General features: G+C 43.3%; 1 long non-coding RNA gene across 2 annotated transcripts; it reads left to right on the top strand.

Annotated features, from left to right (window-relative positions):
- Positions 1-5,538: 5,538 nt before the first annotated feature.
- LOC310791837 lies at positions 5,539-6,621 on the top strand. 2 transcript variants are annotated; one of them, XR_014553455.1, is made up of 3 exons: positions 5,539-5,786; positions 6,224-6,314; positions 6,530-6,621. It is a non-coding gene; the product is annotated as an uncharacterized lncRNA (long non-coding RNA). The 2 variants fall into 2 exon arrangements; XR_014553456.1 differs by having other exon boundaries at positions 6,224-6,343.
- The last annotated feature ends 19,622 nt before the right edge of the window (positions 6,622-26,243 follow it).

Here is a 26,243-nt window from a genome sequence, read left to right as displayed (position 1 = left end):
AATTGAGGTACTCTTCTTTTATTTTTAAATGTGAAATATCACAAAAAACACACAAAAAAATATTATGGGGGACACTATAAAAAATATGTCAAATTCGGGGGAAATGAGGTAATCGTTACAAAAAAATCCCCGCCCAAAAAACAGGAGCTCCCAACTTCTCCTTTGGTCCACCCATTCATGGGACTTGTGTGGTGAAAATCACCACACAAGTCACCACAATAACATTAACCCTAACCTGAAGATATTTTACCCTCTATCACTAACGTCGGGTGAAAATCACCCGAACACGTAGCCGGTAGAAAAAACCATGAATGGGAGCAGGGAAACAAACCTACATTCAATGACGTCAGTGAGCATCCTGAAGGTGCCTAAGGACCCGCCCACCTCAGACAGCAGCAAGACAATGAAAATCACGTGAATTCAATTGTCCGGGTGAAAATCACCCGCCGTTAGTGTTCTAGGGTTAAGGCTGATCTTTTCTATGAAGGGTGCTATATGAATGTATTATGTGGTGGACGTCTGGGTAGTGTAGAGGTAAAAACACTCGCCTACCACCAGGGGGCGTCTGGGTAGTGTAGAGGTAAAAACAGACCTGGGTTCAATTCCCATTAGCGGTAGGGTACTTCCCGGCTTGGCCAGTTGTTCCTATAGACACAATTAGCCATGTCTGTGGGTGGGAAGCCGGTGGGATATGAGCCCTCCACTGCACTAGCGCCTCCTCTGGGTGGTCGGCACTCCTGTTTAAGGAGGGGACTGGGGGAGGGGGGATGGGGGGGGTGGAACTGGGGGGGGGGGGGGTAGCGTGATCCTACCACACGCTAGATCCTGTGGTGAAACTCCTTACTGGCAGGTGAAAAGAAGCGGCTCGCGACTGCACATGAATCGGAGGAAGCATGTGCTAGTGTACGGCTCTCCTCAGATCAGCAGAGGGGGTGGAGCAATGACCAGGACAGCAGGGGGAATTGGCCAAGTAGCCTACAATTGGGGACAAAATGAAAAAAGCAGAACAAAATGGCAAAAAAAGGAATTGTAGGCATTGTTATTATTACAATATTATTAGTAGTAGCAGAGTAGTAGAAGTACAATTAGTACAGTATAGTCATATAAATATGAATGTTAGCATTACTAGTAGAAGTAGTATAGTATTGTTTACTTTTACAGTTTCCTGTGTCTTCTTCATCATTTTCTTTGCATAGTCCTAATAGTTTTGATGCAACAAGAACATCATTTCCCCATGGGGATCAATAATATTTCATCTCATCTCAAATTAGTGTTACTTCAATATTCATATTTATGGTGTATAATATACACTTGGGAAGTTTTCAGTGATCATCTTCCTTATTACAGGAAGGCTAATGAACACTAAATATATGTATTTACTTGAATTCTATGCGGCATCTTTGTTGTTTGTTATGGGCATGATGGTGTTTTTGCTGAGTAAAATTCCTGAGAACAGATTCATGGCAAATCTCCCACAATTCCACCGTTCCTTTATTTTGTCCTTCAGCTGCCTGTACGTTTTTCTATCAATCTTTTCTCTTCACCTGGCCTCTGTGTCCAGCTTAGGCAAAACATCTCCCTGCATCACACCAGCACCATCCAACTCTCAAGTGCCTGTGGCCATTATAAGCCTCATCACTTTCAACTGAAAACAAAACATGCAAGTGAAATGGTGTTTTTCTTATCTGAAGGTTTATACAGTCATTCATATGATGAGTGAGTTTCAAGACCCTGGGCTGTTTGATACCTCCTATTGTATAATGTTAAACAATCATGGTGTCCAGGAGAAAGTAGGCTATAAGTATAATATTTCATTCCTAGAAAAACATATAGGCTACTTTTTTGAAGATTATTATGTGTTTTCCTGTCATCTAATGGCCATAAATCACAACGTCATGTAACCTAAATGTCACTCTGGGCCAGTGTTGGGAACGTTACTTTAAAAAAGTAATTAGTTATAGTTACTCACTACTTGTTCCAAAAAGTAACTGAGTTAGTAACTGAATTACTCTATAATAAAAGTAACTAGTTACCAGGGAAAGTAACTATTTGCGTTATCTCCACCTTGAAAATGCCAAATTTTCATGGATTGCTGCAAACCTGAGGGTACCCTCACGGGCCCCTCGGGCCGACCAAAACGGGCCGAGGCCGGGCTTGTTTTTTATTTATTTTTAATTAATAGGTCCGGGGTCGGGCCGTTTCAATAATTCAATTAAATAATGTTGTATTAGCGTATTCGCTTGATTTTACACAGCGGAGCAGTCAGACAAAGAGGAGGAGAGGTGCACAGACACTCCCATAGCCACACACAGACCCTGTCCGTCCATGTACAGCGAGCGGACAGCTCCCGAACACAGAGAGAGAGAGTCAGAGAGACAGACAGAGAGAGGCTGCGCAGGACGGCCGCGCGGCGACGCAGCACGCGGAACAGAGAGGGAGAGAGATGTGTCATTATATCTAATATTGGCTTCGGGCCTCGCAACGGGCTGGATCGGGCACGGGTCTGCATGTCACGGGCCGGGGAGGGCTCGGGCCGAAATTTCAGCCCCGCGCAGCTCTCTACTCCGGACTCGCCATTTCTGCTGCTTCCTCAAATCTGTTTGGTGTGTCTGTGTGTGTGTGTGTGTGTCGCCCGTGTCCTGACTCCTGGCTCGTGTGTAACACTGGCTCCGATTGGCTACCATGAAACACATGACTCTGCCTTAGCCAATCATAATCGTTTATCTCGTTATAACCCACCCGGTCTCCTCACTTGACAACACTAGTGTAGGCTACGGGTAGTTTACTCAATCATTTCATAGTAACGCACCGCATTTAGCGTTCAGTAACGATAACGGCGTTGTAACGACGGACACAGTAATTAGTTAGATTACCCCGTTACTGAAAAAATAACGGCGTTACCTAACGCCGTTATTTTAAACGGCGTTATTCCAAACACTGCTCTGGGCGCTCCTTACATCTCCACTGGTGTCAGATGTCAACGAACATCTGACTGAAACTCGCCCTTTGCTACAAGCTATTTGTTCACCCATATCTGAGAACAGTGACATGAACACACAAACGCATGCACACACACACACACACACACACACACGCACACGCACACGCACACGCACACACACACTCACTCACATGCACCTGCGCGCACACACGCGCACACGCACACACACACACACACACACACACACACACACACACACACACACACACACACACACACACACACCACTGCAAAAAGATACTTACATCAGACTAATTTATTTGTCATATTATAATGCATGATTGTACATGATTTGTCACATTTATATTCATATTTTATATTATGCACCTTTATACCTTTATAAGTTTTGACAGTTATCAATCCACTTACTGAGTAACATGAGGTCTTTGTGTTTTGATGTAAAAACAGCTGACTGACGGTTGGTTTAGGAGCGTCTTATTTACTGTAATAACACACAGCAGCCCTGGAGCTGAACCCAACCCAGTCTAACCAAAACATTTCTCATGGTATGATAAATAGCCTCCATGTTGTGTGGCTTGACTGATAATAATTTGTACAATCAATTCTATTGATTAATGATCTGCAAATGGTGATCTGCAAATAAACAGTACAAAAACTGTTTGTTTTTAAAGAAACCTGGCAACCACCGTCCGCGCTCTTCGCCTCCATGTTGTGCATTAAGATTGTTTCACTGATTATCCCCTACTTGAGGCATTTCTCTGCTCTGGTACCTGGAACAGCCTTCAGTTTCTCCATCGCCTCGTTGAACAAGAACTCATGGGCGGAGCTCAGAGGACAGCTGTTCGGGGGCGGGAGCTCAGAGGACAGCTGTTCGGGGGCGGGAGCTCAGAGGACAGCTGTTCGGGGGCGGAGCTTGGAGGACAGCTGTTTGAGGACGGAGCTCGGAGGACAGATGTTTGAGGGTGGTGCTCGGAGGATAGCTGTTTGAGGACAGAGCTTGGAGGACAGCTGTTTGAGGACGGAGATCGGAGGACAGATGTTTGAGGGTGGTGCTCGGAGGACAGCTGTTTGAGGACGGAGCTTGGAGGACAGCTGTTTGAGGACGGAGCTCGGAGGACAGATGTTTGAGGACGGAGCTCGGAGGACAGATGTTTGAGGGTGGTGCTCGGAGGATAGCTGTTTGGGGGCGGAGCTCAGAGGACAGCTGTTGATTGATTGATTGATTGATTTTATTTTTGGATAAAGATTGACAACATCCAAGGGATGACATGCAACTTGGCCATGATGTGTTCGGGAGCGGAGCTCGGAGGACAGATGTTCAGGGGCGGAGCTTGGAGGACAGCTGTTCGAGGGCGGAGCTCGGAGGACAGCTATTCTGGGCGGAGCTCAGAGGACAGCTGTTTGGGGGCGGAGCTCAGAGGACAGATGCTCGGGGGCGGTGTGCGGGATGGGCGTAGAGTCTGTGCAGCAGCTCGGCTCAGCTCACCCAACTTACTTCCTGGTGTTTGATAATACAATAGCTGCAGGAAATAATATGAAGAAGAAGTTTCAACTGTTCCCTATAGTAACATAATTCCAGTGAAACTGTCTTTAAAGAATGATTGATTGTAAAAAAAAAAAAAAAAAAGTAATCACACTTTTGGAAGAATATGAAAGAACAAAAATTGGCACTCACAGGTGAACTTTCTTAATTTTGGGCAAACAAACATACGTCTGCGTGATGCTGATGATGGATCAAGGCCGAAACATGTATGTTTCTTTGCGCAAAATTAAATAAGAAAAGTTGACTTACGAGTGCCATTCTTTTTCTTTCCTCTCCCGTCACGGTGCTTTAAACTTGGAGCTGTGCTACTTCTTTGGGAAGAATAGCCTATATGACCCAATTACCAGTGGCCAATTACAAACAACATTCACTAATTCTTTAGATATGAAACTTAAGCTGCATTCACTAATATTGGAATGTGGCCCATGTAGGATCAACCAAGATATCATTATGTTGAAAACGAAGATCATTTAGAGGCGAGTCTCTGAGTTTTCCAGACCGGCAAATTACATCCATGCTCAACATAATTGTATCATGGTGGATTATACATGGTCCGCATTCCAATCTTAGAGAATGGAGCTAATTTGAAGCCTTTCCAAAAACACGTATGACTTGATGTTATGGACTTCATACAGGAAAATCCTAGAAAAAAAAGTGCTATGACTGGAAACTGCATCAAAAACTGTGTCCAGAATGGCCAGAGTGTTTGAGTTAGGTGGGGAAAAAAACCTTATCGCACTATCGCAATATAGCAATAGCGATGTATAACATTTTGGAAAATATTATTTTCTTCTAGGGCTGGCCTGGGCGATATAAAGCAAGAGTCGACTTATGATATCGATATGACTCTTGGTTCATATCGCTGAAGGCTGAATGGCGATATACCTCGATATTTTCTACGAAGTGGGCTAAACGTTCACTAATGACTGACTATAATGACTAAAGCTGGAATTATGCTCAACGTATAGACGGGTTCATGTGCAACGTCATCACGTAGATGCGCGCGCACGATCGGGGTAGGAAGAAAGCAGGAAGGAAGCCGCTCCACACAGTCAAAACACAGAGGCAGACAGACCGAGACAGACATGACAAGGAGCTGTGGCGCTGTAAACTGTACCAACCGTCAAAAAGACGGATGGAAGATGTACAATATACCGCGGGGATCTCATCCATTTGCAAAAAACAGAAGGAAATTATGGCTCCAGGCCATTAAAAGGGAAGATTGGGGTCCCACTGGTCCTAAAGGCGACGAGAGTCTGTGCGGTGCTCACTTCATATCTGGTAGGCTAACGTTATGTTTATGTTTGCTAACAACAACAAATAATGAGTAGCTAACTTAGCTAACGCTGTCATTGTATGATTCATACCAGTGATAGCTCATGATAGGCCCTTTCAGGGCTGTGTTTTCACTGTCTGTTTTGCCAGCTGTGTCGGCTGTGTTGTGCAGTAGCTGCCTGTCAGTAAGCTGACAACACTGTCCTGAAATGGGATAACTAATGTTAGTCAGTCATAGCATAACTTTGACTAACTGTCCAACTAAAGTTGTTGTGCATTAAATGTATTATACAGCTTTCTTTAACTCTGAATAGACATTAATGATTGATTTTGTCCGGTTGGTGCTCATTAACGTTATGGCTGCAGTTCCTGGTTTGTAAAATGTCAAACTGATGTTGGTTAAACAATTAGCAGCTAACTTACAGCTTACTCTCTCTTATCAGGAGCACCGTCAATGGATTATGAGAGTCCAGATTTTGTTCCATCAGTGTTTTCACACAGCACCCGCCGAAACACCACAGGAAAGCTGGCAAGGTCTGTGTCATGTCATGTAGAAAGTTACGGTATGGCCATTCAGTCATCATTTGTAATATAATATAATCTAACCTATCTTGGTAATGTAGCTTGTTTAGTATCTGAGAATATAAGATATATGTGTGTGTCCTTCTTTATGTTATTGCATTGTTATCAATTAATATGTTGATAATTTTTTAGCACGTTAACTTGACCATACTCGACTGTTGTCATAGATATGAAAGAAAGAGAAGGCGCGATGACACTACGGCCCCTGTTACCAGCCCCACAGGTGAAACTGAGGCGGGTCCTATTGAATCCTCTGAAGGTATGTGCAATCAGACTATTTTAGTGTTAGTGTGATAAAGAAACAGATGTTCTATGTGTGTGTGCGTTGCATGCATGTCTGTGTATGTTTGGAGCTGGCTCGTGATGTGACACAAGAGTTAAGTAATTGTTCTCCTTTTTTGCGTTGCAGATGAAGGCGAGATGGTGCCCCAAAAAGAGATGGACCAGCTCAACCTGCAGTACAAGCAGCTCCGTGATGATTATGATGCTGTGAAAAGAGAACTGGAGGCCACACAGGACGAGAATAAACAACTGAAGCAGCAGCTTAAGCAGTCCAAATTTGGGTTTGATTCTATAAAAGACATGAACTCTAAAATACTTTTTTTTACTGGGTTACAGTCAGTGCAGGCTTTCAGGTGGCTGTTGGATATTGTAAAAAAAAGCAAACTTGTGCTTAAGGGTGGCTTAAGCTGGGAGAACCACCTCCTTTTGGTTCTAATGAAAGTCCGACTTGGACTCAGCAACAGAGACCTTGCCTACAGATTTGGACTTCCATTCTCAACTGTATCAAAAATATTAAGAGAGTGGATTCCCTTGTTGTCCTCAACATTGAAGCCTTTGATCGCGTGGCCTGATAAGGATGCAGTGAGAGCAAACATGCCTAAGTCTTTTAAACCTCAATTTAAGAAGTGTCGTTGTATTATAGACTGTACTGAGTTTTTTATAGAGAGAACATACAATTTAAAGGCAAGGGCTGAAACCTGGTCAAATTACAAGCACCAAAACACAATCAAGTATCTGATTGGAATAACACCAGCAGGAGCCATATCGTTTTTGTCTGATGGGTGGGGAGGTCGTGCATCTGACAAGCTAATAACTTTACATTCTGGCTTTTTGGGGAAACTTGAGCATGGGGATGAGATCCTTGCAGATAGAGGTTTCCTTGTTAGAGAGGAATTGGCCAGTGTAGGAGCAACATTGAGAATCCCAAGTTTCACTAAGGGGAAGGCTCAGTTGCCTGGTTCCTGTGTTGACACTTCACGGCAGTTATCAAGAGTCCGCATACATGTGGAACGAGTGATAGGTCAGCTTAAAACCTTTCAGATACTGAACACTGTGATACCCATCAGCCAAGTCGATATGCTAGATGACATTGTAACCATATGTGCTGGTCTCACCAACATTAGGCGGACTGTGGTAGCCCGGCGTTAACTGTGTTAAAAGAACATTTATATGGGACACATAACAGATATTTTTGATATTGCAACACACTTTCATATGACAGCAATTCAGAGTGATCATCTTCTAACATTTGATTTATTTTCTCCTTAGCTGGGAGTTCTTTATGCATCAACTGACAATGTTTTAACTGTGATTCAAAAAATAATTTTGTCCACATTAGGGCAATGGACCAAAATCTGGGAATAGTTTTGTTAGTTCTGATTTTCTCCAGAATCCCAGCAATCTCTGTATTTTATGTAGAGATATAACAGTGAAACTATGATCACAGTCATTGTTCAACATTCTCTAATCGTGTTAACTTGTAATGAAAATATTAGTGGGGACCCCCAGAATCCCCTGGACCCCACATTGAGAACCACTGCTTTAAATGCAAACTAATGAAAGCAACATGTACTAAAAGAGAAATGCAGTTGTAAAATGTTCTCATCTATAACACATGTGAATAATTAATACAAAATGAAGAGAAATAACATTTCTGTTTGGAGGTGAATTTTTAAGACTTTTTCTTGCTTGTTAATTTTGATTTTTTTCTCCAGTGTCTGCAACTGCACTTGTCTCCATGCATTATTGGGATCTATTTGCATCCACATTTCCATTTTTTGGAGTATCTGGTAATGTTCACACATGGATAGTGGAAGTGTTAGCAGCAGTCTGGGCACTTGATCATTTTCCCAAAGCTAGGCCTTTTGCAGGAGAGACATTTGATCTCTTCAGCCAGGTCGGGGTCTTTGCGGCGACAGATAAGTTCTGGAAGGAGGTGGTCCATGAAGAAGACCTCAGCCTTGGGAATATTTTCTTGGAGAAAGGACTCATCTCTCCATAGCCGGCAAATGATGGTGCTTGTCTTGGTCCACACCATGAAATCACATTTGTCCATTTGACAAGCATACATTTGTAATTGAATCTGTGTGTAATATTGGTGAGTAGGTCGCAGATCATAGTTTTTGTCAAGGCAAAATGATGCATCAGACTCTGACCCCTCTAGTCCCTCCTTGTACTTGTATGGACATTTAATCTCCAACAGCCCTGTTCCACAGCAGGCACAGGAGAATACTCCATCAGGAGAAGCAGCCAGGTATGGCTCATCTGCTTTCACTCTTAGACCCACTTTTTTTACAGTCAAGTCCTTGTGTAACTTACTCATTTCTGTTTGGTAAGATTGCCGTGCAGTATCTTCCATTTGCCTTCCCCACATGACAGCTGGAACAGTGAGATCTGTGGATTCATACTGCATTATCTGTTTAACAACACTTTCAACTGAGGACTCCTTGCATTTAATAACCCTGTGAAAGCTACTGCCCGTTATACGTCCCACTCGATGGATGTTCCATGTTGTGCACTGTGCCTGCTCTTTAGTGACGTCCTGTAGATGTTCCAGTCTGTTAGCTGTGCATTGCCTTCTCATTTTGTCATAGCTGGCTTTGCACTTCTCGCTAAGGTCAGTTGACGACAGGTCCCTAGCAGATGGGTCATGCATAGCTGTCAGGGGCTCGGGGAGTTCATCTTCTGTTTCTGATGCTGTATCTGTCTCAGAGTCTGCAGCTGTGTTGATGGATGTAAACAGAGCAGCGTTTGGACATATCTTTTGCAGAGCCTGGAGATCTTCAGTTGTAATTGCTGTGTGTAGCAGGGAAAGTATGTAAGCAATAGCATAAAAGGGGGTCGTTTTACAGTAACAGTCTTATCAAAATCATTTATGTTAAATTAGATATTCAATTTAGTGCTGTGAGAAATTAGTGAAATTATTAGGTAGGCTATTGATTCGCCTATTGGGTACAGACAGGGGTGTAGTGCTGTGGGAGCACAGGGGAGCTCCCACACTTTTTGTTTGTTTTTACAATAGTAAAATTGGTGGTGGGGGGGGGGGAGTTGTTCCCAATAGGTGCGCTCCCCAAGTTCTCCAGGTAAGCACTACACACCTGAATGAGGGTGTGCGTAATAGTTCACCAAGTACCAGCGCATTTACGCATCACCCGTGGCTTAATAACCTGCAGCCAGTGTTTCACTCTTATTTACCTGGTACATTTTGTGGTGTTGGTGCGTGACGTAATTGGGGCAACTCTGTCAGATGTCGTTTTGGTCGGCTGAAGTTGATGTTCTTCAGGGTTTGTGGCTCTACTTTTTTTCTGGACATGTCCTTCCACTGATTTGCTTTGGATGTGCAAGCAACCTCCTCCTCGGTGCGTCTGCGCCCTGATAGTTCAACCTGGCACATGATGGCTGCAGCATGACTGCAACAAGAGGCGAGACTGGAGCGATGGGTAGGTTATTAGCCAAAAAAGTGTGTGAAATCATGATCTCAGATTATCTGTTGTTTGATACTTACCCTGCCATGCATGTGCAGTTTGCTGTTAATATGTAGCCAAGGTCCTTATGCACGTAAACCCAGGCATCGTATGGTTTTGTTTTTAAGCCTTGTCTTTGGCTAGGTAGGACACCTGCCCTCAAAATACAAAACCCTGAACCCGTATCATGATACTTGACCTCTTGTACATTTCCACAAAGTACGTAATTATAGGCATCCAAGGATTTGTATGCACGCAGATTTTCTTTTGTGTAAACACTTGGCTTCTCTATGAGATATGTGTAGATATCTGGCCATATAATGGCGGGCCACTTGGACATATCTAAAATCCATTCATTGTCCGGAATAGAATATGGATCTGGTAATTTCTCACCATTGCTTAGTACCAATTTATTCAGGTAATCGGCGCGGTCAGAGCTACATAGGCTTACAATATAATCGATAGGCATCTTTACTCACCCTGGCATGGACTAGCTAGCTACTAGCTACCTGTCAGATGTTTGTTTACGTTAGCTAGCTGTGTGGCAGTGGGTCAGTAGGTTAACGAAGGTGAACGCCCATGCTTTGTCAATTAAAGGGACCGGCTCAACAACAAAACGGCCAAAGTAGCGAAATTATGTCAGCAAACCATACATATTTTTTGCAAAAGAAAGGCAAACACACATTTCCAACTCTGAAATTGAATTTTTATTAAGCAGTCGTCTTGCAAACAGTGCGATCTACGTGAATAGTCTACAATCTACTACAAAGTGCGAAATCTACAAAGAGCTTTTACCCCAGGGATGCGCGCGCATCCACTCGTGTTTGTATACAAGAAACCCGTCTATGGACTGACGCACGGAAAATGAAACACGAAATCCTGGCGAGAAAATGTTTTGAGCTTTAATACGGGTTTCTGCTCGCCGTTAGTTTTGAAAACTCCACTTTGTCTGCCCAGCCGTTTCTGCGTAGTTAGAAACATGTGGGATGTGCTGCAGGGTAAGACATGCGGAGGGGTCACATGTTTGCTGATTTGACGTCACGTGGCCACACGGACAGACCTCACTAATGCATCAGGTAGCTTTAGTGGGTAAAGGCAATAAGAAACAGTCTGGTAAGCTCAGAAAATGACATCAAATACTGCAGCCTTGAAAAGACAACACATGATATTATACAATATTATAATATCTTATCGAATTATTATTATTATTATTATTATTATAATAGCCCAACAACGCCTCTTATCTTATGGACTTCTCACCGCTAAGAAACCCATCCTTTTATTCTGGAAGAAAAAAGTAGTACCCACTGTTAAACTCTGGCTAACTGACAGAAACTCTGCACCTATAGAGAGAATCACATTTATGCTTAAAAGTAAATTAGGGGAATTCGAGGAGATGTGGCACCCTTTAATCTGCTACCTGAATGTAAATCCTGTAGACACTACACACACTATTGGGTAGCATCACCTGGGGGGAAGGGGGGGTGGGGGTGTGGGGGGCTTGTTATGTCTTTTTTGTTTTGTTTTGTCGCTCACTTCAAATGCTATAACACTGTGATGTTATGACAACTATTTCTTCTGTTAGGTTGTTAATAAGCAGCCTACATTTCTGTGATGCTTTCTTTTTTTGCTGTACACTTGTTTTGTATTTGTCTTTTCCTGGATGACATATATAAAAAAGATGCAAGGCTTCTCAATAAAAAATGTTTGAAACAAATAATATCCAGAGTTGTAGTCGAGTCCGCCTTGGTCGAGTCCAAGTCCAGATCGAGTCATTGATGAATCGAGTGCGAGTCGATACCAAGACCGGGGCCGCAAAACTACAAGTCCATTTCGAGACCAATACCATACCATAGCAATGTGCTATCCAAGGCTACCATTGTATTTATGGACAAAAATAGCATATTGTGTGTGTTACCTAAAATAGAACGAAGTTTGAAAAGACCTTTCAACAAAATTTGCATATTTTGAGGACAAAATTAATTGTACAGAGCCAGCTTATGCTCAGAACGGTAATTGCACCTGGACTTAACCTACTTTTTCTTACTGCTCCACAACCATATGCTGCTATCAGCATAGCTTGACTGTAATATTCTTACTTGGCATGACATTTTAATGTAATCAAATTATTGAAATAATGTTATGTCATACTAAAACTACATATAACTCAGCATTTTGGCAGTCCCTTGTTTAAGTGTGTTTACCCTCCACTATAGCCCTGAATGCACATCACGGCCCCTATCGTTGCATCGGCGCAGTTTCTAGGCCGAGCGGCAGGCGCAGATCAAAGCAGTGGGCGTGGAAAGGCGCACTTGATATCGTTGTGCTGGCGCTAGATGCAGCCCAAAGCATTACAACCACGCCTTTTAGGCGTAAAATTATGCACCGTCATGCTCATTGGATAAGTGCAATAAACGAATCGCACGCTTGCCTTTTTAGCTCCAATTCCAGTGATCCCGCAAAACCAGACGAAAGCCAAACGCTCTGCCCCCCCCCCCCCCCCTCCCTTCATCCAGCCTGTCTGTCTGCATTATAGGCTATTATTCCATATTATTATGCTTCTCAAACCAATCTAACTGCAGTTTCAATACTGCAAGCATGTAAATACGCTACACTATAGCAAGATCAAAGTGAAAATAATGTTCTATGCATCAGCTAGAAAAATATAGCCTATTAGATTGGTGAAAGTTTGTCCAGAAAGATATCATTTTCTCTCGCCTGCTGCAGGAAGGATGATGCACATAAATATACCCTACATTATGTCAAGTCATTGCATAAATGTGTTTTTATTGTAAAACTAAATGTGAAATAGGGCCAAGTTATTGGACGGACATCACAGTATAGCAGATGCCATTAGAAGCGCGTTCCGAAGCGCGTTCCGCTGTCACTTCTCTAAATCACGTTAACTCGACAAGGGGTATATATATGCCCAGGAGGACATATATGTTTCACATAGGGTGGTGTTTTCATTTCGAGGTTTTATTTGGTCCAATATTGAAATGTTGACAATGGCAGGCTGTGTTACCATTACACATTAATTTAGAACTACCTTTTATATCTATTTTGGCTCATTTGGTGGCTATTTAGTAGCGAAATGAAGAAACACAATGCATGCTGGGAACTCAGAGAGAGAGAGAGAGAAGGGTGACAGAGAAGAAGCAGTGAAGGCAAAGAATAGGCCTGCTTTTGAAAAGCGCAAAGCGCTAAATGTAGGCCAGCTCCCAAGATATGACTAGGCTGGTATTTAGCGCCGACACGCCCACTTTGGGACTGCGCCACGCCCATTCGGCCTAAAGCGCATTTGGCAGCCTAAAGCCTATTGCTATCTTGCCGAAACAGGCGCAAGGCACGTTTTTTTGCGGTTAAGGCCCGTAATAGCGCCGATGGCCTGTGGGAGAATAGAGCCCCACGTCTTTCTGACTATTTCAACAATAGGTCTGAGGTAATGGCCTACCCGAAACTACAAACAATAGCGAATGAAACCAACATACTGATCACCCCCAAACAGGCTATTTGAAAACAGACAAAAAAGGTTTCCCCCCAAATCTATAAAGGTATTATAAAGAGTAAAAAGTGAGGAAATGGCTTTAAAAGTTCCACAACATTTCATTTCAGTGGCGTTCCACCAAGAGTGAGGAGAGAGGGGAACAAATACACAGCACTGTTTGTTTTCCTCGACAAGACATGGTCACTTCTAAAGCGATCTGAAATCATATAGGATTGTCTTAAGTGTGCGTCTGTGGATCTCCTTTACACCCATCAGACATGATCTATCTTGGGGAAAAATAAAACGGACTAGCCCAACTTAGTGCAGCTATCTCAAACGTACGTTAATTTGTTGAAATGAGAAGCCACCGTGTATCTGTGCCTTTTAGTAAAGCTTTGTATTTGTTTTTGCAATATACGTTGTTAACATCAGTAACCAGGGAGTGGATGTATAGCGATCATCTGTCTCTGATGATGACTGATATGTGGCACGACCAGCAGCTTCATTCATATAGTAAGTGAATCTTACATGCCTGAGTCGTGAAAAGTCATTTTGCAGTCAGTTTGGCAGCCTGTGTGTTTTTCCTGGACATTATCTGTATAACGCTAATTAATGTGAGGTCTCCTCGATCTCGCCCGATACGCTCAGCCCCACAGCTATTATGTGCTTTGAGGTGCCGACCTGCGCCAGCCTTATCACACTCGCCGACGGGGGCATCCTCTGATTGTAACGTAAATTTACTTCATCCGAGACCAATTCAAGGCCGAGTGATATTCACTCCCGAGACCGAGTCGAGTCATTTTAATGCCAAGTCCGAGACAAGACCAAGCCCGCCAAAAATCAGTCTCGAGACCGGAATCGCTCTGATAATATCCAAAATCTAAGTCGACACTCAATATAGTCACATATCATGATATCAATATAATATCAACATATTTCCCAGCACTACCTTCTTCAGATCTCTGCTCTCAAAAGTGTAGCATCTGGTATTGAGTTAATAAATAACAAGAGTTTTCCAAAACGGGTACAGAAGTTTCACTTAGGAATGAAGCTTTCTACATTGTAAACTTTTCAATTGTGACTTTCACCATGGTTGGGGGAATGGGCTGTCTTGTGTGGAGCGTCGGAGGCGGAGGCTGCATCACGGGAAAACTCAACGGTGAAAAATTCAATCAGTCTGTGTTGGAGCCGAGTCAAGAGACGAGCCATGTCTGCAGAGACGAGACGTCCATTAAAAGAATGTCCTGCAGCGATAGCTAGGGAGCATCCTATCCAAATGTGTTTGTGTTGTCGCCATGGTAACATAAACCACAGATTCTCAACATGTTTCATATCGAGGACCCCTAATTTGGCCCACATTAGAGCCCATTTGATGAGATTTTGTCTTTCGAAACCATATCTGAGAATATTCTTTTATTGTTGGACCTGATTTTGTCCAGAATGCATGACTTGTATTGTATCGAGAGGCAAGAGATAACAGAACCAGCTGGAGCATGTGGAAGACAATCGGGGACACATTGGGCGACAGCTCCAGCCGGGGACAGTGCACTAAAGACGGGGACTGTCCCTGGAAATGGGGGATGTCTGGTCACCTTAAATAACACACTATCATCAGGCGCACCACAATGCTCTGCTCATGGCCACGCGTGTTGTCAGCTGCCTCACATTGTGGATGATGTGCACGCACGCATGGAGGACTCAGATCCCACAGATTCAACATCATTGGATTTTTAACCCATTGATACCTGATGCAGCATTTGTGTGTGTCCCTTTGTACGCGTACGTGTGTGTGTGTGTGTGTGTGTATGTGTGTGTATGTGTGTGTATGCAGGTGCATGTGTATGTGTGTATGTATGTGCGTGCGTGTGTGTGTGTGTGTGTGTGTGTGTGTGTGTATGTGTGTGTATGTATGTGCGTGTGTATGCACATGTGTATTTTTTGCACGTGTTTGAGTGTTTTCAGATGTGTTTGTGTGCCTGAGTACGTACGTGTGCACACACTTCCACAACATATTGTCGCTGTGGGATGAAAACCTCCCATCTCCAAAATGTCAACTTTTCAGGAACTGAGGAAAGACAGCCTTGTTTTCAGCTTGGCTCACACGAGTATGCTATCTAATTGTTACCTCCGCCAAGGAGGTTATTTTCGGTGCCGTCTGTCCTCTGTTTGTTTGTTAGCAGGATTATGGAAAAAAGAAGAAGCCAAGAAAGAAGCTATTCAATTTTGGAGTGGATCCGATGTGACTCATGTAATTTGCATATCATAGCAGACTGGCCTATTGGCCTTGGGCTTTTATGCCCCTATCGTTGCATCGGCGCAGTTTCTAGGCCGAGCGGCAGGCGCAGATCAAAGCAGTGGGCGTGGAAAGGCGCACTTGATATCGTCGTGCTGGCGCTAGATGCAGCCCAAAGCATTACAACCACGCCTTTTAGGCGTAAAATTATGCACCGTCATGCTCATTGGATAAGTGCAATAAACGAATCGCACGCTTGCCTTTTTAGCTCCAATTCCAGTGATCCCGCAAAACCAGACGAAAGCCAACGCTCTGCCCCCCCCCCCCCCCCCCTTCATCCAGCCTGTCTGTCTGCATTATAGGCTATTATTCCATATTATTATGCTTCTCAAACCAATCTAACTGCAGTTTCAATACTGCAAGCATGTAAATACGCTACACTATAGCAAGATCAAAGTGAAAATAATGTTCTATGCATCAGCTAGAAAAATATAGCCTATTAGATTGGTGAAAGTTTGTCCAGAAAGATATCATTTTCTCTCGCCTGCTGCAGGAAGGATGATGCACATAAATATACCCTACATTATGTCAAGTCATTGCATAAATGTGTTTTTATTGTAAAACTAAATGTGAAATAGGGCCAAGTTATTGGACGGACATCACAGTATAGCAGATGCCATTAGAAGCGCGTTCCGAAGCGCGTTCCGCTGTTACTTCTCTAAATCACGTTAACTCGACAAGGGGTATATATATGCCCAGGAGGACATATATGTTTCACATAGGGTGGTGTTTTCATTTCGAGGTTTTATTTGGTCCAATATTGAAATGTTGACAATGGCAGGCTGTGTTACCATTACACATTAATTTAGAACTACCTTTTATATCTATTTTGGCTCATTTGGTGGCTATTTAGTAGCGAAATGAAGAAACACAATGCATGCTGGGAACTCAGAGAGAGAGAGAGAGAAGGGTGACAGAGAAGAAGCAGTGAAGGCAAAGAATAGGCCTGCTTTTGAAAAGCGCAAAGCGCTAAATGTAGGCCAGCTCCCAAGATATGACTAGGCTGGTATTTAGCGCCGACACGCCCACTTTGGGACTGCGCCACGCCCATTCGGCCTAAAGCGCATTTGGCAGCCTAAAGCCTATTGCTATCTTGCCGAAACAGGCGCAAGGCACGTTTTTTTGCGGTTAAGGCCCGTAATAGCGCCGATGGCCTGTGGGAGAATAGAGCCCATGGCCTTTAAAAGCTTTCATCAGCACCAAGAGCCATAGAATTTCCTCATCCTTGTGATTTTCAACCTTGGGCAGTAGCGGAGCGTACACCGGGGCAGAGGGTGCGCCCGTCCCGGGGCCCACTCGTCAGGGGGGCCCCATCAAAAAAAAAAAAAAAATTGCAGGCCAGGCTTTGCCAGCCAGGGCCTGGCTGGCAACCTGTGTTTTTCTTTTTCTTCTTCAGAACAAGCTTGTCTGTAAAGTGGCTTCACTGTATGCTTTCTTGGACAAAATATTACTTGGCTCAATGAGTGACAAATTGTGTTTTCGGATATAGGGGCTATCAGCTATTTTACAGTTGTGACTTAAAATGACTTTATTTAATAAAGTCAGTGGTGTGAGTGTGAGAGGAATTCAATCAATAGACAATAACATTGGTGTGTTTAAAATGAGATATTCCACTAAATATGGCTAAAACCGATTCAAACATACAAAAAAGGCAAATTTTTCTTCGCGGCCTGGCCTTCATTTTTATTTTTTTTATGGGGCTTCCCTAAGAGCTTCGCCCCCTCTGGCCTGATAGGGTCGCTCCGCCCCTGACCTTGGGCCATGGACATTAGAGCCATGGACATTAGAGACATGGACACACACATTAGAGCCATGGACACATGAGAGCCATGGACAATTAATAGAGCCATGGACACATCAGAGCCATGTACACATTAGAGCCATGGACACATTATAATAATGGACACATCAGAGCCATGGACACATCAGAGCCATCGACACATTAGAGCCATGGACACATCAGAGCCATGGACACATTAGAGCCATGGACACATTAGAGCCATGGACACATTATAATAATGAACACATCAGAGCCATGGACACATTAGAGCCATGGACACATTAGAGCCATGGACACATTATAATAATTAACACATCAGAACCATGGACACATTAGAGCCATGGACACATTAGAGCCATGGACACATTATAATAATGGACACATCAGAGCCATGGACACATTATAATAATGGACACATTAGAGCCATGGACACATTATAATAATGGACACATTAGAGCCATGGACACATTAGAGCCATGGACACATTATAGCCATGGACACATTATAATAATGGACACATTAGAGCCATGGACACATTATAATAATGGACACATTAGAGCCATGGACACATTATAATAATGGACACATCAGAGCCATGGACACATTATAATAATGGACACATTAGAGCCATGGACACATTATAATAATGGACACATTAGAGCCATGGACACATTAGAGCCATGGACACATTATAGCCATGGACACATTATAGCCATGGACACATTATAATAATGGACACATTAGAGCCATGGACACATTATAATAATGGACACATTAGAGCCATGGACACATTATAATAATGGACACATCAGAGCCATGGACACATTATAATAATGGACACATCAGAGCCATGGACACATTAGAGCCATGGACACATTATAATAATGGACACATCAGAGCCATGGACACATCAGAGCCATGGACACATTATAGCCATGGACACATTAGAGCCATGGACACATCAGAGCCATGGACACATTAGAGCCATGGACACATCAGAGCCATGGACACATTAGAGCCATGGACACATCAGAGCCATGGACACATCAAAGTCATAGACACATCAGAGCCATGGACACATTAGAGCCATGGACACATCAGAGCCAGGGACACATGAGAGCCATGTACAATTAATAGAGCCATGGACACATCAGAGCCATGGACACATCAGAGCCATGGACACATTAGAGCCATGGACAATATAGCCATGGACACATGCAAAAACAGGTATCTCCGTTTGGATATTTTATAATTTTATTTTATATATTGATGTATTGATACTGTAATTAATTTATTTTTGGGACATTTTATTATCAAGCATAACTAAAACATATTCATCTGATAATTTTCACATAATCACCTAAATAATGTTTTCTATGTGCACTCCAGGGAGTATCAAACAGATGTTGTTTGTTCATTTTAAGAATGGCGTTTACCTGTTTTTGCAAATTAACTCTTCATATATATATATATATATATATATATATATATATATATATATATATATATATATGATCATGTAATCTTTGAAGTATTGGACTTGTGTGTGTGTGTGTGTGTGTGTGTGTGTGTGTGTGTGTGTGTGTGTGTGTGTGTGCGTGTGTGTGTGTGTGTGTGTGTGTGCTTGCGTGCATACGTGCGTGAGTGAGTGAGTGAGTGAGTGTGTGCGCCTGTGGAAATGCTCACCACCTGTGATCCTTGGCGCCGTGGAGAAAGAGGGTGTTTGGCGGTGCCGTTCAGGAGGAGAAAGAGACTGTTTGGCGGTGCCGTTCAGGAGGAGAAAGAGACTGTTTGGCGGTGCCGTTCAGGAGGAGAAAGAGGGTGTTTGGCGGTGCCGTTAAGATACTGCACATTCAGGAGAAGCTGTAAGAAGTAACAAACACACACACACACACACACACACACACACACACACACACACACACACACACACACACACACACACATAGACGCTGTAAAACGGATGGACAAGAGAAGGTTTTTCCACGCCAAAACACAGGTTTTCAATCTGCCATCCGTTACAGAAACGGAGAAAAGTGTGTGTTTCTCGTCGCTGTTTGACAGGATGGAACATGAGAGAGAGACTGTATAGCTACAGTATGTGGAACATAACACGCCACGTGTTGAGGAAAGTATGTGCATGGTCAACTGTTGTCTCTAATCTAAAGAACATCAGAGTCTCACACAGCAAAATGTCCCAGAAAGGAGTTCCCATGCCAGCGCTGACATGCACAGAGTCGAAACGTTTTCAATCCATGATCTTTCACAGTGAAGAGACACATAGGATAGGATAGGCTATTTCCAAGCTCATGAAAATATATAGGAGACAAGTATAGACCAGCACTTACTGAGGAAAGGATGCTTACCGTCTATGGATTACCAGTGTCGATATGATCTGTGTAAAAAAAACAAGTTTTTGTAATAATCAAATTTCGTACATAGTGAAAAACACATGTAAACACTGTGAATTTGAAAATGTAATGTCTTCCCATAAATCATGCAGTACATGTATCGCATTGTTTCCTCTCAATATGAACATTTTGTCCAATAGCGATCCTTGTTCTGTTGTCTGGTATGCAGTCATGCCAATAAAGTCACTTGAATTGAATAGAGAGAGAGAGAGAGAGAGAGAGAGAGAGAGAGAGAGAGCAATTGTCAGTGTTGCCATGGTAATGTTAGTGTTTTTTTATGCTTTTGTGTTACTCAAGGTAAAACTCAAGAAAGCCGCAGCCTTGACATGGAGCACCAGCAACACAACCCTACGACACACGCGCGCGCGCGCGTACGCACGCCGCGACACGGTAGCTATAAAAAGTCAAATGGCTAGCCCGCTCAGCCTCAGGTCGGCTCACTCACTGTAGAAGCAAACAGACACACGTTCCCATCTGCAATTCAAATGAGCAATTCACTGATTAGTCAACAGAGCCAAAAGGTCTTAATACCGTCAACTAATGACTGAAATGCAATTTCCATTTAGCCAATGTTTTTATTCATAATGAGCGATACGGAATTCTGCAGCAACGCGAAATGGACAGCTTGGAAAGTTTGTACACACACTTGCACAGAGTCTCATGAGTGTGCACGCACATACACACGCACATGCGCGCGCGCATACACACACGCGCGCACACACGCACGCACACACACACACACACACACACACACACACACACACACGCACAGATTTAGCTCTGAATCCGAGATAATTGGCAAGATATGGGGCGGAAACGCCGTCTTTTGCTGCTGAACCTAATTAGGGAGAAAACATTTCCGCAGCTGCCAAACAACAGCAGACAAACCAAAGGTGCCCTATAAGGAATCTTCATTAGAGGCTTCATTATAACATGTGACAACACGAGTTCATCTGTCGCTACGGGAGAGGAGGAGCCATGACGCCCTTGACAGTCAAAGATCGGGAGCGCAAAATGTAGAACTTCTTTTACAGATGAAAACTTGTAATTGTGGTGAGAGCGGGAGGGGCGCGGCGTTCCAGTAACGAGAGGCTACAAAGCGCGCAGAGTGAGCCCAGATCAATGCGGCGACACTTTGCTGCGTGCGGATGAGGGTTTCGGAGGAGCTCTGACGAAGCGCCGCAGGTCAAAGGTCACGCAGGCGGAATTGATCGCGGACAGTCACGACATCATCAGACAGGCTGTGCTGCTAAATCAATGGTTTCTACAGGAGTCTTCCACGTAATGATGAAGCTCAACCGTAAATGCCAGGAAATGTAGAGGAGGTTTTGCCGTAACACTTTATATTAACGTACACATTCACCACTAACACATTCACTACTAACCGCTTATTAGCAAGCATATTGGTAGCATATTAGCTGTTTATTAGTCATTATAAAGCACTATTAATGCTTCATTCAGCATGACCATATTTTACAATATTATAGGCCAGAGGTTTTCAAAGTGGGAGGCGGGCCTCCCCAGGGGGGCTCCAAGCATTTTCAGGGGAAATATATATATATATATAACAAATTCCCCACTTCCATTCACTGAGCCTCCCCTGAAACTGCTTGGAGCCCCCCTCCCCAGGGGCGTATGTACAGTATGTGTGTGTGTATGTATGTATGTATGTATGTATGTATGTATGTATGTATGTATGTATGTATGTATGTATGTACTGTATGTATGTATGTATGTATATATTAGATTAGTTATTAAAAGGAGATCACATAGAATAGCCTATACATGTGTGTGATTTGGTTAAAGAGATAGTTCAGAGATACAGTAGTTTGAGATAATTTGTCAGTTTTTCCCACCATCCCAGAGTCAGAAACTAAGAAATGCCATCAGAAAGAGACTTTTCTATGTATTATGTTGTAGTATTACTAATTTGTATTACTAATACTATGTATTTTCTATGTATTTGCTGTTGTCTGAACTAAGTACGTCAAACAGCAACATCAGGATATCTTGGCTCAATTGCTGAGTATCTATGGGATCAAACAACATAATCATAGGCATCCAGGAATTGAGCGAGGGCGGCTCCTTTTCCCAGGCTTTGTCTTGGGGGAGGCCCACAGTCTCAGACTTTGTCTTGGGGGAGGCCCACAGTCTCAGACTTTGTCTTGGGGGAGGCCCACAGTCTCAGACTTTGTCTTGGGGGAGGCCCACAGTCTCACACTTTGTCTTGGGGGAGGCCCACAGTCTCAGACTTTGAAAAACCCCTGCTATAGGCCATTAACAAAGAGTTTTTAAATAACATCTTAATTATAGAGAGCCGCAGGAACGAGTCCGGAAATCATTGATGCTAACACTCCTGGTTCTTTACTGTTTTCACCTATGGGAGTTTTGAATGGGTTTTTGGCGCGATGCTTCTAATAATCTCTCTGGGCAACGCTGGCTTAATCAAACGCGAACCAGTGTTTAGTAATATCATCTTCACACACGAGGACCACTTTTATGAGTTTTGAAGCTTTTACGTGTCGTTAAAAGGGCGGCTAGCTAGCAAACGGCTAAATGAGACTACACTGTTGAGTCGATGGCGATATATACGTCAATAACGTCACCAAAGGGCGAACACGGAAATTCTCTTTCCCTCACCTGGTTCAGCCCCGTTCAGCCCGGGGTAATCAGTGCACACATCAACAACAGTCCAGGTTGAGTGCTGACGTGACGTGGAAGCCTATGCGACAGTGTGTAGTTCTGGATTAGCTTAGCTCGAGCTTTTTACTTCTAGGGCTCGCATTTACGCTACAAAACTCATGAAAGTGGTCCTCATGTGTGAAGATTATCCAACTGAACTCTGGTTCGCGTTTGATTAAGCTTGCCTTGAACAGAGACCTTATTTGAAGCATCGTGGCAAAAACCCATTCAAAAATCCCATAGGCAGAAACAGTGAAGAACCAGGAAGTCCGGGACTTCCACTTTCTGATCAGGGGCGGCTCCAGGATTTCAGTTTTGGGTGGGCTCAACAAATGTAGGCTGGGCCCATCTTGATGGGCGGCACCCGATTTGGCGGCACCCTTCGGGTGCCGGCAAAAAAAAATTTGAGGTCTTTTTTTTTTACATTTTTAGCGATATTTAGAGGAATATCTCATTTAAATTAATGATTTGAGGGCTTTTTTTGACCTTTTTTAGCTACACTGTACATTACAACAACAACTGAAGCGCCAAATTTAACTCCCGTCAGTACTTGAAGTCTAATATAACAGTTTTATTTTTCTTTTATTGTTAGAAAGAGTCAGGAAACGTTTTTGTGTGTTTATTTTGTATTCAAATGTTCGTTTTAAAAATTAATTAATTAAAAAAACATATATATATATTAAAAAAAAAAAAAAAAAAAAAAAATCTGATTGGGCCTGGGGAAAAAGTGGGTGGGCCTAGGCCCGCCAGGCCCAATACTGGAGCCGCGCCTGGTTCTGACTACAAAAATACGTCAGCAGCTCTCTATTGCTTATTGATATTAAAGGGAGGCTTTGTATCATTACAATGTCAGTAATGATGCAGATGGGAAGCCTTTACCTTGTCTTCATGTGTTCCTGCACTCAGAGCTCTGCACTTTATTCCAGCACTTCCTGTACACAATGATGCAAAACACATCATTCTGTACAGGAAGTGAACAGATGTTGGTCGAGGGCGGCTTCCAAGGCGGCTCTTATTGTTTCTTTTTATTTTCTCTGTATGTGCACATCCACGGAGAATCGCATCGAGAGCCTTAACGAGCGTTAATGACCCGTACCAGTTTCTGCAGGCAGTCAAACATGGATTACTCGATGGAGAAGACAAGGTAAGCACTGTCCATCTGTTTTTGTTGTGTTTTTGTTTTTTGTCCCCAATTGTACTTGGTCAATTTTCACCCCTGCTGTCCCGGTCGCTGCTCCACCGTCTGCCGATCTGGAGAGAGCTGTAGACTAGCACCATGCTTCCTCCGACACATGCACTGTTGCCAGCCACTTCTTTACACCTGACAGCGGGGAGCTTCACCGCAGAACGTATCACGTGGGAGGATCACGTTATTTCCACCAGTTCCCTTCCACCCCGACCATCTGCTTCATTATGACAGATATAGTGATACAACATGGTTTGAAAATCAGCAAAGCCTTCCATTAAGTAAGTTGTATGAATTCATGTACAGCTTCCTTACTTACTATCAATAAGCAGTAATTAGAATGTTATTGAGGGAAAACTCAATAGTTAATGGGCTAGTAGTTGTAAAATATGGTTGCAAAGAATAAAGCATTGATAAGTGCATTATAATGACCAATAAACACCCAAAATGCTACTAATATGCATGCTAATAAGCAACTAGTTCAGATATGTGTAACGCCCAGTGTGTAACGCCCACACACTGTAAATATTGTAAACTGCAGGGGGGGAAACACCACACCTTTTCCAAACGTTGGCTAGCTATGTCAGGAGCTGTCTGTCAGAAAGGAGAAAGGCACTAGAGGTCACCCTGGTTGACTCCCCAGTCAATACTGTGGAGTCCTTTCGCTTACTGGATTAAATCATCAGCCAGGACCTGAAATGGGAGCTGAACATCAGAGCTCTCACCAAGAACTTACTTACGTACTTTTCTACACCTCCACCGTCGAGCCCATCCTCACCTCCTCCATCACCGTCTGGTGTGCTGCTGCTGCCCGCAAGGACATCTCCAGGCTGCAGTGAATCCTCCGCCACACTGAAAAGGTGGTCGGGTGCAGCCTGCCATCCATTCAGGACCTACACCCTGCCAGGATGCTAAAGCGGCCTTGGAAGATCATGGCGACCCCACCCACCTAGGTCATAAACTCTTCAAGGCCTCCCCCCCATGGCAGAAGACGGATGTGTGGCAGTACCAGAACCTCTCAACATAAGGACAGTTTACTGCCACCCGCCTCTTCAATGAGACCCAAAAGCTCCATAAATCAGGACTTTGACACTCCCGCCCCCAACCCCCCACCCCGATGCCCCTTAAGCACAACCGGCTTAGTAACGGGTTGGAGCTTATCATTTGAGACTTTTTTCTCTTTGCTCCATCTTCTGCTGTTGATGTGACTGCTGTGCTGCAGACTTGCACTAAGTCAAATTCTTTCTTTGTAATATAATTACTCACTATGGCTATTCAAATTAATGTTGAATCAAAATACGCCAAATGCCACAGTTGCGTGCAGTGGATACACCAAAGTGACGTTGGCTGTGACTGCCAGAGGTCGCTGCAAGCATTGCCGTAGGGTATGTGTTGGATGGGTGGGATATGTCCCACCCACTTTCTGGGTGGGACATGCCCCACCCACCTTTCTGAGGAGCTCAAATTGTCCCCACCACTTTTTTCAAAATCCGCGACTGATATTACTGTCTTTCGGGGGCTCTCGCGGGCTCATTTTCAAAGCTCACGTGATGGTTCCATTATGAAACTAGAAGACTTGGAGAGAATCGATTGGTACCAACCATGCCATCCTACCATGTCGGGAAGGGGGCTAAATAACGATCCAAAGTTAGGCAAAATTTTGGAGAGGGAAAAAATGCAGCATGGCCATTTCCAAAGGGGTCTCTTGACCTCTCACCTCAAGATATCTGAATGACAATGGGTTATATGGCTACACACCTTTGCATGCATGCTTGCACTTTCTGTGAGAAAGGTGTCTTTCCTTTTGAAAATGTTTAAGCTTTATTTTTTTGTTTCAATCAAGTTTAAATCTAACTTTAATACAAGTTTGTAATACAAGTTCTAATAATATTTTTCATTTTTTTGAGAATTTATTTTAGATTTAGAATGCAAATTGTCTGTAAATTATAATATATTTTAATCTAATGTCATTTCATGTACCGTAACAACATTTATTTTTGGCTCACTGTCCTCCATCCAGATACAATTTTGGCGAAAAGAATATTCGAAAGAATTCGGGCACCTTTGATTTAGCAGCTGTGCTGGACTGTTACGTGTTCTGCTGTTGTGATAGGCGCATGTGTGGTTCTGATATTCTGAATAGATAAGCTACAGTGCAGGATAAACAAGGTTGTACATTGAATTCCCTGTGTGCTGCTGTGTTTGGTTATTAAATAAAGAGAGAGAGTCCTCCAAAGATTGTCAGTTCAGTCTTTGTTTTTGGATATGTGAATCTTCTTAATTAAGGGTGAGACAG

The sequence above is a fragment of the Poromitra crassiceps genome, assembly GCF_964638095.1.
Source record: "Poromitra crassiceps genome assembly, chromosome: 17".
NCBI classification, from domain to species: Eukaryota; Metazoa; Chordata; class Actinopteri; order Beryciformes; family Melamphaidae; genus Poromitra; species Poromitra crassiceps.
The sequence above is the reverse complement of the archived record's forward strand: the minus strand, read 5'-3'. Positions and strand labels throughout refer to the sequence as shown.